General features: G+C 39.7%; 1 pseudogene; it reads right to left on the reverse strand.

The window, feature by feature from the left end:
• Positions 1 to 2,124: 2,124 nt before the first annotated feature.
• On the reverse strand, positions 2,125 to 4,548 carry LOC102969045 (annotated as a pseudogene).
• Positions 4,549 to 9,482: the final 4,934 nt, after the last annotated feature.

Consider the following 9,482-nt stretch of genomic DNA (forward strand, 5'->3'; position numbering starts at 1 on the left):
GGAAAAGGGTACGGCTATAAAGAAATACTTCATGTAGACCATGATCCCAAAGGCAGCTTTATGTTAATATTTTCATAGCATTTTTCTATTTTAACATTTATTTTTACATACTAATGTTTCCTTTCTCAGCTCTTTGATATGGCAGCTTGACATGAGTGTACATGTACTGCTGAAAATGATGGCACTGATATAGTTTTATATTTTATTTCCATTCCAATCATAAAGAAACAATGGAAGCAAGAAATGAACTGACTGGCCAGTGGCAGTGCTATGTCGAGAACCTTAGGCTTGGATGAGAACCGTAGGGTCGGACTAGGGTACCTTTTTTCCTGCACATTCCTTTTCAAATGTTGTTGTATTGAGAGCTGCTTTCTCCTTTCAGAATTCTTTACATCTCAGGTGTACCTTCAAGACACAGCTTCTCATCTCCCAACTTTTTATCTTTATGCTAGTGCACTGATTAGAGTCCTTCATGAATACTCTTCTTATTTCTTGCTTATGCCTTATTGCATAAGCAAGAAATTGGGTTGCAGCCCTAACCCGCATTTGGGTTGCAGCCCTAACCTGCATTTTGACTTTATTCTGAGATAAGGTGTTTAGGAAGTAAATAAGGTTAAATAAAATCATAAGGTGGGGTCCTAATTCCATAGGACAGTAGAGTACTCAGAGGAAAAATCATTTGGAGATAAAGAGGCCATCTGCAAGCCAGGAAGAGAGCTCTTACCAGAAGGTGATCCCTTGCCAGAATATCGATCTTGGACTTTCCATCCTCCAGAATTATGAAAAAGTAAATGTCTGTTGTGGAAGCCACAGTCTGTGGTGTTTTGTTATGGTGGTTCGAGCAGACTAGGACACTTGTGTCACACACATTTTCCTTCTCCACCTTATCCTCAACCCCAACTGTGCCTATTTCCAAAATCAGAGATTGCATTATCCTGGAAAATTGATAATTAGAAGCAAAAATCCCAATCAAGATGCGAACTCTTAGAGACAGAATTTTCACCACAGTGTTTACTTCTTGGTCGAATTTATATGACCCAAAAAGCTTAGCATTTTTCTGCGTATTGGGTCATAGGATTTCAGTGTTGGGAAAGAAATAGAATGCAGGTGGGTTCTAGAAACTGCAAGAAATCTAAGAAGAGCGTAGTCCGTACTGTGACAGAAATCGTGTGTGGTGCTTTGCGTTATCCACCCCCACCTGTTTCTGGGACTTGCTACGGGAAGTATATCTCCTACCTCCCTGTCCCCTGGTCATGTTGACCTTTGTCCTTCACTTGTTTGATCAGTGAAACATGAGCAGAAGTAACAGTGTGCAGTTTTCGCAGAAACTTTAATAGCCACTGTTGGTTTTTCCAGTTTTCTTGTTCCTTTCTCTATGACAAGAGAATGTTATGTCCTGAGTAGGGTTGTTTTTCAGACTGGATCCTGAAGTGAGAGGCTGTATATAAAAGAACCAAAACTAACCCATCGCTACTGACGTGTGCTGGAAGCCACTGAGACTTAGGACTTTGTTACCACAGCCTTGCTTACCAAAAGATAACTGATATTGTGTATTATGAAGTGTCTGGACAGCTAGATCAGATCATGGAGGGTCTTGCAAACTAGTATTTAGATTTGATTTGACTGGCAAGAGAAAAAGCACAGAAACATTTTAAGGAGGGAAGTATGAGTTTTATTTTACTTTTCTTTAGTTTACTTGCTCATTTTTGTTGAGTTATATTGAAGGTACAAAGGTAGATGACTCAAAAAATTAAATAGTACTAAAAGCCTTATAATGAAAAAGAGTGGTACCCTTTCCAGAATGTAGGTCCGATTTCCCAGTGGCAAAGAAATTTAATGATTTATTTTGCACATCACATCATATATCCTCCATATTTCTTAAATGTTTGTTCGTAATGCCTTCTTTACTCATACATTTTAAATATTATTATTACTTTTACTTAGATAGATGTGGCAGTTATGTTTTTTAAATGGCTGAAAAATCTTTGACATTCTTCCCATTGAAAATTGGGGTCTATGTTTCCTCAGGAAATCTGGGTAAACTTACTGCTTGCTTGTAAAGAATGCCATGTAACAGAAGGTGCATGACTTCGGAGGCTAGGTATGGCCACGTGAAGGTGAGTTTCAGATCTCTTGCTGTGGGGATCGGAACTGAAAGCCGGGCTCAGCCTCTGCTGGATGCACCTCAGTGTTCTCCCTGAGATGAAGCTTCCCATCTGCTGCTCTCAGCCAGTGACTGAAGGCAGTAGGGATAGTATTGACGGCTGCTTCCTGTCAGAGGTGGGGCTCCTTTGATAGGCAATTTTGGCTGAAAGACTTCCCATCAGCTTGCTGTAAAGCTTCTTCAAATTGTCCTGCAGTCAGAGATTCTGCCTATCTGCCTTCCTTCTTTCCCTCCTTTATAGAAGTCAGACCTGCATTGCCATCTGAAACTCACTGTGTCATTGGCTTCCTCCACGTTCCACCTCCACCACAGGTATTATCATCCAATAAATAAATGTCTTGCACATCTAATCCTCATCTTGATGTCTGTTCCTTAAAAGCTGCAAATTAACCACTGGGTCAGAAAAGGCAGTGTGGCTTTCTCCTTGTGTACAGGGCCCCTCTTTGGGAGCTCTGATCCACCATGTGTGAAGTGTGGCTATCCTCACACTGCTATGCTGGGTAGCAGAAAATATAAAACATGGAGAGACAATGTGAAGGTTCTTCATTGACTGCCCCAAGTGAAGGCTTAGCTGACATCTGGGCTCAATCACTAGACGTGTGTGAGAAGATGCGGCTACATGATTCCAACTCTTGGCCGTTGAGTTACCCCCAGCTGCTCAGTCTCTCAGAGACTCTAGTCATTGTATATTAAAGGGGAGCCATTTCTTTCCTTTCTTTCTTTCTTTTTTTTTAATTTTTAATGTTTATTTACTTTGAGAGAGAGAACGAGCAGGGGAGGGGCAGAGAGAGAGGGAGACAGAGAATCCCAAGCAGGCTCTGCATTGTCAGCGCAGAGTCCCATGCAGGGCTTAAACTCACCAACCATGAGATCATGAGCTGAGCTTAAATCGAGAGTCAGACGCTTAACTGACTGAGCCACCCAGGTGCCCAAGAGGAGCCATTTCTGCTACACCATGCTGAAATTCTTGACACGTAGAATCAGAATCAGAATAAAATTATTTTTTAAGCCACTAATTTGTGATTGGTATTTGTGCATTGTAAATTTAGTGAAGTTTACCTAGGGAGAGGATGTGTCCTTGTGCCAAATTTTGCACTTGTATCTTTGAGGTACTCCAGGGGCATGTATATGGGGATATTTCTTTTTTTTTCTTCTTTTTTTCTTTAATTGATTTTATTTTCTACATAAAAAGTTCAGTAAAAATTGGGTAATGTAAAATGATTTTAAGCAGTAAATCAATCTTATCAACATTGCACAAGGCTGGCAGAAACCACAAGGCGGCCTGCTTTGGAATATTTACATGATAACAAATTAAAGTAGGAGAACTTAAACCTTCATTACAAAGTCGTCCTGTGATCTAGCACATAGAGGCTAAAAACAAAATGAAAAACAAACAGAACCAGGAAAAAATAAACCAATTGTTTTCAATATATTCATATGCACATTAAAATATAATACAGATCATCTGGGTGAGGAGTTGTAAGTGGGGATGCACATGGTCTGTGTGCTGACAGCACCTCCAAGGAGGAGACCCGGGTTTGGGACTGGGGCTGGGCCTGGCCAGGATCTTAGCAGGGTCATTCCCTAAGGCCTTGCCTGCGATGGCCTCCAACACCCCAACAGCTCATGACTGGAGATGGCTCGTTTTTGTGGCTTTCAATTGAAATCTGCAGGTCTCAGTTTCCCAGGGCAATGTGTCACAGTAGCACAGCCCTGACCAGAGGGGTGGGACAGCGGGCCTGCAGGGTTTCTTCTCCAGAGACTCTCCTACCTGCTCGCCTGTCCTCCCACCCTGGTCCCACAAGTCACTAATTCAGTGTCTTCTTTGGGTTTGTAAACACCCCCAGTCTTATGACATACTTCTTAAGTACTCCTTGGTTTTATGTTTCACGTTCTCATTGTACTCCAGGTCCCTAGGGTTCTTATGGTACTTAGCACTTTATTCATAATGCTGTGGGTCAGCTTGTGAGCTAGGTGTTTGAAGTCTTCAGTTGTGGTAATTCTTCCCACTTTGCATTCAGGTTTCCAGTAAGGGTTCAAGTACTGGACCATGAACTGGGGCATCTCTTTTCTGAATACTTCTTGGCTTTTCTTAGCCAGCTCACTGGAGGTGTCTGCTTCTGCTGTCTTAGGCTTTTCTGAGGTCTTCATGGGGTTTTCATCATATGTTGAGGTTCCTAGGTCCATCTCAGCTTCATGCTCAAGCCTGGCATCATCTCTTGGGCTTTCCCAAGTAGGAGGATCCCACTGAGTTTGCCTTGTGATCACATGGTAGTATAAATCTTCCCTTCTGGATCTTGGGGTGTCTTCCAGTTGGGAGGCCTTACAGTTTGTTTGGGAGGAGAGGGAGTTGGCAGATCCAGGAGATAATTTGTCATTACCATTTTAGGTGGCTGTAAAGGCCGAGCCTGCCTTGTTGAAACTATTGTAGTCTTGCTGCGGGTGGCTATCCCACTACCCTTTGTGGGTGAGCTCTGAAAATTTGTTGTCCCTGGATACACTGAAGAGTTGGCTGGACATAACTCTGTAAAACCAGTGGATTTATCTATGGATAAGGTGATGTCATGCCATAGACAGTTGGACAAGTCTGTCCTTGGTAATATATGGTTGCTTGAGACCGTAGGAGAGTACTGTTGCTGGACACTGACAGACTGTTGGTTTGAATCTCAAACACCATAATTCTGTGCCTGCACTGGGCCTGGGGCTGGCACTGGCAAGACGGTGATGCCGGAATCTTGGGGAACCACCATCACTTTGGATCACACACTGTGAACCAGAAACTTCCCATGGGCTGCCACGTGTGGCACACTGGCACAGGTGGAGGGGCAGTGAGGGCTTCTATACAATGTTCCACCAAGGGCTGAGAATGATCGTAAGGAGCAGGAGAACACACAGGGTCCATACTAGGGGTGGGGAGGAGGACCCTTCCAGCATTAGGGTTGCTGGGATCCACATAGGTCTGCATGGATAACTTGATCGGTAGCCAGCAAAGGGGTGATGAGGAGCTTTGTAGCCAAAAGATTCATAAGGCAGTGGAGATGTCATTCCCAGGTTCTACACCTGCTGCTGCTGTTTCTGAGTTCCCACTGAGCCACCTCTTGCTCAAACAACTTCCAGTGCTCCTCTGTAGAAAGTTCATTGTAGTCTTTAATTTGTACTTTCTTTTTAGAAGTTGATATTTCATATCTGCCGTCTGGTCTTTTTGTTCCCACTTGTAGGCAGAAGAAGGTGGATAGAGGGAGCCCCTTCATCTCCTTTTCTCTTCTTTGAGTTTCCTTGTCTAGATCTATATCTCTTGACTTGTTAGAAGTCTTGGGGTGGCTGTTTGATCTCTGAAATCAACAACATCCCTTCCTTTTACAGTTATTGTGTTCCCCTTTTCAGTTTAACTTTTCTTTGGAATTCAATATACCTCCATTAGGTCTTCCAACTGTCCAGGAACTTGGCCAGATCACTTATATCTACTGTTTTACCAGTCCGTTCTTGGCCCTTCTCACTCTCCGCATCAGACATACCCTCCTCTTCGTCTAGGGTATATCTCCTTAGCAATGGTGTCTTCCAGTTTTATACTATTGCCTTCTTAGGCTTATTGGCTTCCATGGCGATTCACTTTCAACTTTAGATTCAGGCAGCTGTTGTGGCTATTGTGACTGTACCTCTTCCTCTTTGTCTGCAGGGATGCTTTCTAACTAGATATGGGGCTATTTCTGATCTTAGTCTTTAACATGCTGCTTCTCAGAAAATGCATGTGTGTGTGTGTGTGTGTGTGTGTGTGTGTGTGTATATATATATATATATATATATATATACATACATATGTATATACACACATACACACATATATATACATTTCACATATATATGTGTATATATGTATATGCACATATATATGAATTAAGTTGGTGGTTATATATATATTTTTTCCACACCAGAGACCATTACAGCCAGAAACCTCTACTGAAGCAGTTCCAATGTTAGCCGATATGCTTACCGCAGGAATTTTTGTTTGTTTTAAATTGTTTTCATGTTACCTATTGGTAGAAATGGAAGTGGTCCCTAAAGTCGATGATTGATTTATTAATGAACTTTTGGTTGAAAATCATTTTCTCTCAGAAATCATTATTCTATTGTCTTTTAGCACTAAGTATTGCTGTTGAGAAGTCTGGCTATTCTGAACATGGACCTTTTTCTAAAATGTTGCCCTAGCCTGGCTTCCTCTCCTTCACCATTCTACTCCCACTTTACCCTTTACAATTTTTCCTGGGAACCCACCCTTAATCAATCACTTATATACGCCTCCAGTTCTCAGGGTTTGCTTCCTGAAATCACAGGTAACACAGGTGGTAGGGTCAAATGTTTTATCCTCCAAGAAATAGGCATTTCAAAGAAGAATACAAAGCCATTGAGGTGCAGAGAGGTCACTAAGTAGACCCTTGATTCTTGAAGTAATTCGAGAAGGAAAGGATAAGAGAGCATAAGAAGTTTCATTTGAGAAGGCCAAAGAAGTGCATTTTTAAATCAAAAACATTGTAGAGTCTCTATACTGTTCTTTCAGACATCTGCTTTTGGGGCGAAATTTTAGCTTCTACCATCTCATATATACTAGCTTGACACCTTTGTTCTTGTCTCAACTTCTGGAATAGCCTTTGCATTCTGATAGGTTATTGTTAATAACGTAAATATATTGCAAAGTCTAATCAAATTATTCAGTGTCTTGCTTTTTGTTTATCAAATAAAAGATCACAAGCTTCAGATACAAGAAATTTATTGAAAAGCTTTCATGTGCATCTAAACACCTACTACTTCATTTTCCTCAGGACATTAATCTTTCTATTTATCATCTTTGCTTTTTCATACATTCAGACCCTGGCACCTTATCACAAATTCATAAGAACACAATAAGAACAATGCTTGCTTATGCCTGTGCTGTCACAATTTGTTACCACCTCCCCAAAGAGGAAGACACTCAAAGGTTCCACTTTAAACCATGTTTTCAGTAATATTCTTCACTTGCTATTATCTTTCTTTTATTTTCAGTATTCATAGTTGCGTATGGAGATATTATTCCCACTGTTCATTACAGTTCCTGCTGTGCTTGAAAGCTAGTGTCTGACAGTTCACAGTCACTACTGTGAGAAGAAACTAGGGCTCCCAAACTCTAAAAGGCCTGCTCAAGAAGAAAAATGCTTATATGTTTTATTTCTACCATCTTCCAACGTTCCCACTGCTGATAAAAGATAGAAAGAGGACAAACGAAGGATGAATTTCATGATTACATTTTGGTGCCGGTGCAGATCTCCCACTGGGATGTATCTCCCACCTGACAGGTGGTCTATTCTGCTCAAATACCACTGAGCTGGTGAACTTAAGCAAAAACATATGACCCATCTCTCAGACCTCAGAACAGCAGGGTTCACATAGCCATCTGAAAATCTCATGTTGAAAATCTCTTCTGTAATATCTTTATTAACTGGTGCATCTGATCTGTCCACTCACAACCTTCTGTGGATGATGAAGGCTCAGATAACAGAATGAGCCCCCTGTTCCTCATGTTTTCTCGGAAAATCTCTCACCAGTGTCTGAAAGACTTCCAATGGGCTCTGATTTTAAACTTAAGAAAACCATACTTATATCAAGAAATAGCACGTGTAATCTTTCTTTAGATTAGAACCATTTTTAGTGTTAGTTTCCTTTGAGAGTTGATAATAAATACATGTTAAAGCTTCTCATTACAGGAGAAACAGAGAGTTATTGGCAAATTTCCAAAGTATTAGGAAAAGTGAGAATCTCTTCTTTGTAATAATTACATATAACAGTAATTAATGGTCTGGGACTTGTGTGATTAAATAGATCTCATACCTAGATTTTTCTGTAAGTCAATACACCTGAGTGTTTTCAGTTTCTAAACAGATCTACTTTCTTAATTCATATCGACCCCATTTCTTTTAAATTGTACCTCCAAGTATTTGAAGTTCTCCAAAGCGTATCTATTTTATCCTCTTTCCAACTCACAACAGAAGACATGTCAAGATAATTAACTTTGATAACCTATTTAGCATAAAGTTATTATAGGTGAACAAAGAGCACAAAAACTTTCCAGAAAATCACCCAAAATCTTAAGATTCTTATTTAGAGCACACTTATTTAGATTCTTATTTATGAAGTTGCCATCTTCAAGTCTTGAATAATATCTATTGTGACAAAATAAATAAGGTTTTAGGCAAGTTCTTGAAAAAGTTTTATTTTTTAATTATTTGAATGAAGACATATTTTGAATACATTGTAATGAAGAAAAAAATTCCATAGATGGGCTTGATCATCAGGTTTTAATTGCATAATTATAAGTGAATATTTTTCAGCCAGAGATCATCTATAATTTCAACTGTGCTAATACTTTCTGAAGTTATACTGGGTTTGATGATATTGGGTCTAACAGAAGAAGCACTCATTTTTGAGAAAGCCCTCAAGCTTTTGGTTACATGGCAACTTTACCTATCTATATCTCTATCTTCTCTCTCTCTCTCTCTCTCTCTCTCTTTTTAAATTTTAATTCCAGTATAGTTAACATATAGTGTTATAATAAGAGTTTCCTGTGTACAATATAGTGATTTAACAATTCTATACATTACTCAGTGCTCATCATGAAAAGTATACTCTTTTTAAGTTTTTATTTAAATTCTAGTTTGTTAACATACAGTGTAACATTAGTTTCAGATGTATGATATAGTGATTCAGCTCCTACATACAACACTTGGTGCTCATCACAAGTGCACTCCTTAATCCCCATCACCTATTTAACCCATTCCCCCACCCACCTCCCTTTTAGTAACCATCAGTTTATTCTCTATAGTTAAGAGTCTGTTTCTTGGTTTGCCCCCCTCTCTCTTTGTTCCTCTTTGTTCCTTTGTTTTATTTCTTAAATTCTACATATGAGTGAAATCATATGGTGTTTGTCTTTCTCTGACTTATTTCACTTAGCATTATGCCCTCTAGATCCATCCATATTATTGCAAATGACAGGATTTAATTTTTATGGCTGAGTAATATTCCACATCTATATATACCGCATCTGTTTCCATTCATCTATTGATGGACCCTTGGGCTGCTTTCACAATTTGGCTTTTGTAACTAATGCTGCAGTAAACATAGGAATGTGTATATATGTTTGAATTAGTGTTTTTGTATGCTTTAAGTAAGTACCCAGTAGTGGATTAATTACTGGGTTATATGGTTATTCTATTTTTAAGTTTTTGAGGAACTTCCATATTGTTTTCCACGTGGCTGCACCAGTTTGAATTCCCACCTGCAGTGCATGAGT

This window comes from Panthera tigris, chromosome A1 (assembly GCF_018350195.1).
Source record: "Panthera tigris isolate Pti1 chromosome A1, P.tigris_Pti1_mat1.1, whole genome shotgun sequence".
Lineage (NCBI taxonomy): Eukaryota > Metazoa > Chordata > Mammalia > Carnivora > Felidae > Panthera > Panthera tigris.